This window comes from Pelmatolapia mariae, linkage group LG5 (genome assembly GCF_036321145.2).
Source record: "Pelmatolapia mariae isolate MD_Pm_ZW linkage group LG5, Pm_UMD_F_2, whole genome shotgun sequence".
Classification (NCBI taxonomy): domain Eukaryota; kingdom Metazoa; phylum Chordata; class Actinopteri; order Cichliformes; family Cichlidae; genus Pelmatolapia; species Pelmatolapia mariae.
This window is the reverse complement of record NC_086231.1, coordinates 3,042,810-3,051,806: the sequence shown is the minus strand read 5'-3', so window position 1 is coordinate 3,051,806 and position 8,997 is coordinate 3,042,810.

Genomic DNA, 8,997 nt, shown 5'->3' with positions numbered 1-8,997 from the left:
AGCTGGCTGTAGTTAAACCTTTACTCAAAAAGCATCTCTAGACCCAGCAGTCTTAGCTAATTATAGGCCAATCTCCAACCTTCCTTTCATATCAAACATCCTTGAAAGAGTAGTTGTCAAACAGCTAACAGATCATCTGCAGAGGAATGGCTTATTTGAAGAGTTTCAGTCAGGTTTCAGAGCTCATCACAGCACAGAAACAGCTTTAGTGAAGGTTACAAATGATCTTCTTATGGCCTCTGACAGTGGACTCATCTCTGTGCTTGTCCTGCTAGACCTCAGTGCAGCGTTCCATACTGTTGACCATAATATTCTTTTAGCGCGATTAGAACATGCTGTAGGTATTACAGGTACTGCACTGCAGTGGTTTGTATCATATCTATCTAATAGACTCCAATTTGTACATGTAAATGGAGAGTCCTCTTCACACACTGAGGTTAATTATGGTGTTCCACAGGGTTCAGTGCTAGGACCAATTCTGTTTACATTATACATGCTTCCCTTAGGCAGCATCATTAGAAGACATAGCATAAATTTTCACTGCTATGCAGATGACACTCAGCTCTATCTGTCCATGAAGCCAGGTAACTCACACCAATTAGTTAAACTGCAGGAATGTCTTAAAGACATAAAGACCTGGATGGCCGCTAACTTTCTGCTTCTTAATTCAGATCAAACTGAGGTTATTATACTCGGCCCTGAAAATCTTAGAAATATGGTATCTAACCAGATTCTTACTCTGGATGGCATTACCTTGGCCTCCAGTAACACTGTGAGGAACCTTGGAGTCATTTTTGACCAGGACATGTCCTTCAACACACATATTAAACAAATATGTAAGAGTGCTTTCTTCCATTTGCGCAACATCTCTAAAATTAGAAATATCCTGTCTCAGAGTGACGCTGAAAAACTAGTTCATGCATTTATTACTTCCAGGCTGGACTACTGTAATTCATTATTATCAGGATGTCCTGAAAACTTCCTGAAAAGCCTTCAGTTAATCCAAAATGCTGCAGCAAGAGTCCTGACAGGGACTAGAAAGAGAGAGCAGATTTCTCCTGTTTTGGCTTCCCTTCATTGGCTTCCTGTTAAATCCAGAATTGAATTCAAAATCCTGCTCCTCACATACAAGGTCTTAAGATGGGCCTGATTATTTATCTTAATGACCTTGTAGTACCATATCACCCTATTAGAGCACTTCGCTCTCGCACTGCAGGCTTACTTGTTGTTCCTAGAGTATTTAAAAGTAGAATGGGAGGCAGAGCCTTCAGTTTTCAGGCCCCTCTTCTGTGGAACCAGCTTCCAGTTTGGATTCAGGAGACAGACACTATCTCTACTTTCAAGATTAGGCTTCAAACTTTCCTTTTTGCTAAAGCATATAGTTAGGGCTGGACCAGGTGACCCTGAATTCTCCCTTAGTTATGCTGCAATAGATGTAGGCTGCCGGGGATTCCCATGATGCACTGAGTTTTTCCTTTCCAGTCAACTTTCTCACTCACTATGTGTTAATAGACCTCTCTGCATTGAATCATTTCTGTTTATAAAGCGCCTTGAGGTGACTGCTGTTGTGATTTGGCGCTATATAAATAAAATTGAATTGGTCACCACCTGCAGAACCACTCTTTTATCAGGGATGTCTTGCTAATTGCCTATAACTTCCACCTGTTGTCTGTTCCATTTGCACAACAGAATGTGACACTGATTGTCAATCAGTGTTGCTTCCTAAGTGGAAGGTTTGATTTCACAGAAGTGTGATTGACTTGGAGTGACACTGTGTTGTTTAAGTGTTTCCTTTATTTTTTGAGCAGTGTATATTATCTGGCTTGGTCTCTGACTGGCATTTATTTTTTGATGATGATGCATGTTTGTGTGTGTCTCCCTCCCTTCCACTTTTCCTTTTCTCGGGACAGTTCACACAAGGAACATGGGACACCTAAATAATATCAGTAGAGAATGTGGCAAGCCCTAGAAGCTAGGTGTCTCTGTCTTGGTTCTTGTGTTGTTGTTTGTGCTGTGGTTTAGTCTTGCGAAGTTAGGCCCACTGAGCTTGGTTGTAAAAGCTGCTTTCTGCTCTTCTCCTTCCACTGCTCTGTGTCCTGATTTTTGACACCTGCCTTCTGAATTAGAGTTGATTAGCTGCAGCATGATATCTTGAGTTATTTTTGCTTTCTAAACAGTCTGCCACACATCCATGTACGCTTTGAACATCTAAGTTGTTGACAAACCCACACTATAAATCAACTATCCTTTTCTAAGTTACCATCTTATCAGTCTGTGAGCTGAGCTGTGATAGTTAGACATTGCATACCATGCACCCTTTTACTAATTCCTGCCTCTTTTAATCTCACCACTCACACTCATAGCAGGCCAAAGTGACTCTCAGGCCACCATGAAATGTCCCGGTGCTGCCAGCAGGCAGTTCATCACTGATTTTCCTTTTCCTTTCCTCGTTTACAAACTTCTTTCTGTCTTGTTTCACAACTGAGTGTTAGTGTCATGGGGGAGAAATGATAGATAAACTATTTAGTGACCCAGGGCCAAATCTACACAGTGACACACACTAAGCATTTAGTCTAAAATATCTAAAGATCTAAATCTTCTAACGATAGTTGATTTGTGTACCTCAAAAAGTGCCTTTTAGTGTAAATATGCTTATTTAGGTATTTAAAATCGAAATGCATTTGAACAGTAAAGTGGGGGGTAAACTAGGGATTCTGGGTAATTTAGGATAGCATGTATGTAATCTGTTGTGTTCCCTGTTTAAACACTGATATAAATCCGCTTCTTCCTCAGGGCCAGAAGTCGTCACAGTGGTTGTATCAGAAGGAAGTGATGCAGTTTTGCCCTGCTCCGTCAGCACCAAGGAGAGCCTTGTACAGAAGCTGTTTGACTGGAGAAGGAGAAACGATCAGGGTACACAGGAGGTGTTCATGTATGATGGAGGCAATCATTACAATAACAGCCTTCCAGGTCAACACGAGCAGTTCAAAGGACGGGTCTCACATTTTCAACAACAGCTGCAGTTCGGTAACGCCTCGATTTTAATCAGAAACACCAGGATCAGCGACGGTGGAAACTACACCTGTGACTTTCCACGTCTGGAGCCAGAACAAACATTTAGCATTAAACTTGTTGTTCGTAAGTATTGTTTTTCCTTCTTTTTTTAAGAATCCAAAAACAAATTAAACTGAGGAACATTCCTCGAATCTCTCAAATTATCTATTTGCTACTTAGTGGCTTTTAAAAGCAGGTTATATGATTAGATTTGCATATAGTTTAGCACTGGATAAATTCTTTCACCTGCACTTTAAAGCTAGGAGCTTATGTTTGTAAGACTATATTTTCATTCTTGCTTTCAGAATACAGTTTAAAAGACAGAAGAGGAGAAAATACACGTGAGTGATGATGTTACTGGTGTCTACACCCGTTTGTGCTGCAACTCTGTAGGCCTCACCCAAAAATTATTTATTACTTTCACATTGGGGGGGAAAAAAACATTTAAAAGTGATTCAGCGCTGACGTTTAACATAAAGCGCCCACAGTCAGCACATTTACAACCTTATTCTTTCAGGGTTAACAGGAATTTTTGAAAAACAGCATTTGCAACACGTCTTCTTGCCTGTTCCTTGAAATACGTAAAGGCTGTTAACTTTATTTTTGTTTAATATTCTATTATTTTTGTAAATATGTGACACAGATAAGTTGCAGAAGAAAACATGGGCTACAAACACGCCATTTAAACAGTTCAGCAAACATGTTTTCATTTGAACTAAACTTTGGAGTTTGTGACCTTGCAAACCTGCTACATGCATTAAAGTCTGTTTAACAGATAAAAGGCTAGGGTTAATGAGATATCAGTAAGATCTGTGTTGCTCTGTCATCTTAAGAGCTAACACTGATGTCACTGATCTCTACGTCTGCACTGCCAAATCAGATTCTTTTCCAGGAACATGATCCAAGTTTGATACAAATTCTCTGTTATGAAGTTTTATACGTGTTGTTGAGCTGTACTTTAATAATACCAAACAAATGAAGCCATGCTTTAAAGTTACAGCAGCACAAACGATTTACATTGCATACTCACGGAAATTTCATGTATTCAGCTGGTGATGCAGACAATGCTTAAGTATATATTGAGTTTGATCCCAGACTGCTATCAGCTTTGATTAACATAGCTGAAACTGCAGCAAATCAAACACAGATCTGTCAAGAGTAAATTAAATAATTAAATTTAACTTTTCTCTAGCCTCAAACTAAAGTGATTTCTACTTTCCCTTCACCAGATTAAAGTTTAGAGTTTCAGAGCTCTAACAGGCACCTGTCAGTTTAGAAATAAACTGTAGTCATATCTGCTAAAATGCATGAATTCATATAATTTAGGACATTCTCTCAACAATGGAGGAAAGCCTAAGTTTACAAATGCAATTCTTGACCACCATCATACCTGTTATGTCTGACTGGTTTTCTTGAGGCTGACACTAAGAATACCTGTCTTTGTCAAAGTTATTTCTTAGTACAAACCTCAAATCACCACATCACATTTTAAAAATAATCAATGCGTATGTCCTGGAGGGTTTATAAACAGAGTTGTAGCACTCAGTGCAGAGGTAGAAATCAGTGACATCATCAATCATTTCTCTTCACTGATCCACTGAATGTATGATGATGTACAGGATACAGTTAAGATGCTCTACATTAAGGGTGTCCAACTCCAGGCCTCGAGGGCCAGTGTTCTGCAGGTTTTAAGTATCACCCTGGGTCAGCACACCTGAATCAAATGATTAGTTCATTACCAGGCCTCTGGAGAACTTCGAGGAGGTCATTTAGCCATTTAGATCACCTGTGTTGGATCAAAGACATCTAAAACCTGCAGGACACCGGCCCTTGAAGCCTGGAGTTCCCCAACCCCTGCTCTACATCATCATTTAAATCATTCTTTTAAGTGACATAGAAATAAATTGGTTATTGATTTTAATATATACTGCTTGATTGTCAAGGCATAAGACACTGTCAGTTAAACTTCAGGATCTCAGGCGCTGCTCATGAAGTGTTTGTTGTTGTTTTTTTGAGAGTTGTGGAAAAATGCATTAATAGGTCATTTTGTAGGGCTCTTTCAGTGCTCCTCCCGCTCTTCTTTACACTTAGGAGTGGATACTGGCCCCAAAGCTGGGTTGACAACCTTTCCCAGTCTCTCGTCATATAACTGCTTAGCGCCTGGTGTCTCCTCCACACTCTATTGCAGGGATGTCCAACTCCAGTCCTCGAGAGCTACTGTCCTGTAGCTTTTAGACACATCCTTGTTCTGACACACCTGAATCAAATGATTGGCTTGTTATCAGGCCTTTGCCAAACGTGATGGCACATCGGAGAGGAAATCCAACCATTTGATTCAGCTGTGTTGGAGTAGGGATGCATTTAAGAGTTGCAGGACATTAGCTCTTGAGGACTGGAGTTGAACACTCCTGCTCTAGGGACTGTACTGGAACATCCTGAATGAGCTGCAGGTACTTTCCCATGCTACAAGCAGTGACAAGGACAATAACAAAAAGTAAAACTAGAGACAAATCAGTCAAGGTGTGTAAAGCCAGAGCAGTGGTCTGCGGCCACCACCCACTAAGCCATTCCCTTTTTGGGGGTTGTCTTGTTCCCACTCCACTTCATCTGCTCTGTCCCAATTCTTTAATATTGAGGATAAGAACAAACCAACACTGGCCCAGATGCAAGTCATGTTAGCAATGATATATTTTCTTTTCATTCCACAGCTCTCACTTTCGTTTGCACAGTGGAGGTAAAAGGAAGTTATGTCTCCTTAACTCTGTTAAGAGTCCAGGTCAGGTCTCATGTGACCTGCAGTCCCAGGAAACCTGTGGCTGTTGGGCCTCTCCACCTCAGTCGCTTTGATGATAAGAGGCTGCAGAATTCCAGCATAGTTTCTTTGGTATTGTCTGTTTGAGGATGAGGATTTGAGCTTCCAGACTTTAATTTTAGAAGCTTATAAGGTTCAAACAAACATTTTATAGTTTACAACATAATCCAATTTTCTTTTCTCCTAAATCTCTTATATGTGACAACTATGACCAGAAACAATAATCATTTTTAAAAATGAGTCAAAGTTTACCACTAGGTGTCAGTGTTTGACCATTAAATACTGTATAACAACATCTGCACTAAGAAAAAGGAAACTGCAGGATTTATCCTGAGATCAGGATGACCCAGTGTAAGATCTGTTCTCATTGCATGATGTTGCTCGGCTCAAACTTCCTGCTCAAAGAACTAATAAATATGTTTTATTAAGAATAGAGTAAAAGAAAATGTGTTTGTGTATCAGCCAAGCTGACAGATATCAGTGATTTAGCTGTGTTATGGCTGGTGTGACCTCTCTATATATTCTGGTAGTAGAACTTCCCATGTTTGTATAAAGGAGAAGACCGGCTAGCTTCACCTATTTATGAAGGGCGGAGGGGCTGGGAGGAGGATTTGGCCGTCCGATTGGGGTCTAGGGTGTAGGGCCTCCCTGCTGCTCTTACCCTTTCCCCCCACCTCGGGTGAAAGGGTAACATCTCCTGCGTCTAGGTGTGGTTTGCCCCTCTGGGGGCGAGGGCACCTGTACATGGGATATAGAGTATGCTTAGGGGGTGTGATTGTGTGTACAGTTCAATTTGTGTCTCCATGTTGGGTGAGTGCTGAGTATTGGTATATGTGTTCATGAGAGTGGGAATGAACGTTTGTGTAATTAATTTCCTAAATATGGGATAAGATAAAAGGATTTCTTGTTATGTGTATTACAAGTTAAAAGCAGTGGAGCGTGAGCTTTGAGAGCTTTGGCCAGTGAAATTGTAAAAGAGCTGCTGTGTCAGTGATAAAGTTTAGCCTGAAGACAGGAAGAGCAATGAAACTCTTGTATTATTATTATTATTTTAAATTTCCAGCTAACAGGAGAAAAGCAGGTGTGAAAATATTCTCCAAAAGTTGATTCTGTTCATCTGGACGTAGCGTTTTGTGGGAGAAACGTTTCGTCACTCATCCAAGTGACTTCTTCAGTCTCAGCTGACTGCAGGTTTCCTCAGTCTTATAAACAGTACATTTGCATAATGACTGAAACCAGCCCACTGAAGGAACAATGGGCTGGGAGGTCAGTTCCTTGATGATAATTATGCAAATTCTCATGACCATTGATTAAAAACCACTGATCAGTGGCCATGAGTACCATTCACAGAGAGTTGGGGAATGGCTGCAATCACAGCATTGTAAGATGGTGACAGATGTACCCTTAGGCCCCCTCCTCCATTCAGAGATGGTCTTTCCCTTTTCACATAAATGGCCTCCTTGACCCCTGCCATCAAACCAGTGTTCCTCCCTGTCCAGGATTTGTACATCCTCATCACTGAAAGAGTGTCCACTGGCCTGTAGGTGTGACTAGACTGCAGAGTCCTGGCCTGACGAGGTAGCTCTTCTGTGTTGTGCTTATTCTTTTTCTTTAACTGATGCTCTTCAGGAAAGTCTTTGGACCCTCCTCTGAGGTCTGAGGGAACTTTAGGATTTCACAGTGAGCTATTGTTTTATATGATCTCTATAATCTCTGGATCTCATCCAACCTGCCCCAGGTTAGGTCTTCAGTGTATGTTGCCATGGTGATGTGCACCAGTCAAAAGGGAACCTCCTTCATAACACTGAAAGACACAGATCGTTCCTACTAATACAGGTTTATGGTGTCGTTCATACTGTAGCTTCCATGTCAGTAACACTGAAACAGATCAGAGTCAAAAGGAGAGAAACGTGTTCAGACCTCGAAGGCTTTAATCTGTAATCTGTGGTTTTTACAGCGAGACATGTGTTCACATGTTTCATGAAACTCTGAGGAAGGACCGGCGCAGAAACATGTCTGTTTTCTTCTTACTGACGTTTAATATTAAACACTTTATACATGTAAGTGTGAGAGCTGAAGTTCTCATTCATGAGTTTGCATTTATGTCGTTCAGCACTCATTAATTTATTTACCTGGATTGTTGAACGTGTTTTTTTTTAATGTAAACCTTAACAGAACACACACACACACACACTCACTCCTCCCACTCATGACTGAGGCTTGTTTCCTAAACTTACTCGACCACAGTATCTGCTGCTGAGCGTCAGTAGCGTGATCGACGCAGCACAGAGGAACGTTTTTACTCCGCGTCATGTTTTCTTCTGTTTTTAAGACAAAAACTCTGCAGCTTTTATTTTTGTGCCTCTTTCTTCTGACTGTGACTGCAGTAACAACAGGACATGAAAACGGTAAGAACACTAATACTGAGACATTCAAGACAGTAAAGCCACATATTCAATATCATCATTTTTACATGCTGTACATTTTTAAAAGTTTCTTTAAAGGAGCGAAAACATATTTACTGTAAGTGTAGATGGTGAACTATCCCTTTAATATTGGTGTTCCTTCGTTTCCCCCACTCATTATGGGATGGTTCAAAACTGACAGTGATGAGGTAAACAGCAATTAGAAAAACAATATAAGTGTTGAGTGTTTCCTCACTGCAGTCCGAGCTGTCCTGTCACAGGGATGGAGGCGAGACAAACGCTGGAACATCTGCTAAACAACAATGAAGGAGACATAATTACTGCTTCAACCAAATTCAGTTATCAAATAACCACGATGTTGGTGTGAAAACTTAACAAAGACATTTCTTTATATTAGATATCACTAACAGTTGGTCTTCTGGTATTAACCACAGAAGAAATCATTGCACAAATCGCAGGTTAATGATGATGCCACAGGTCATGTTCAGCACACTTCAGTTTAACAGCTTTCTACTCTGCAGAATGAGGAGAGTGACAGATTATCTTCCAGTGCTGCTGTTTAATATCGTGATAAGAGCAGAAGCAGTTCAGGCATGTCGGCTCGTCACAGGAAGCTCAAACACAGCAGCCGGTCTCTGAGTGGACTCTTCATCCTTTTCTGTCTGTGAACCATGATTTCAGACTCAGATATGCTAATTTTTATTA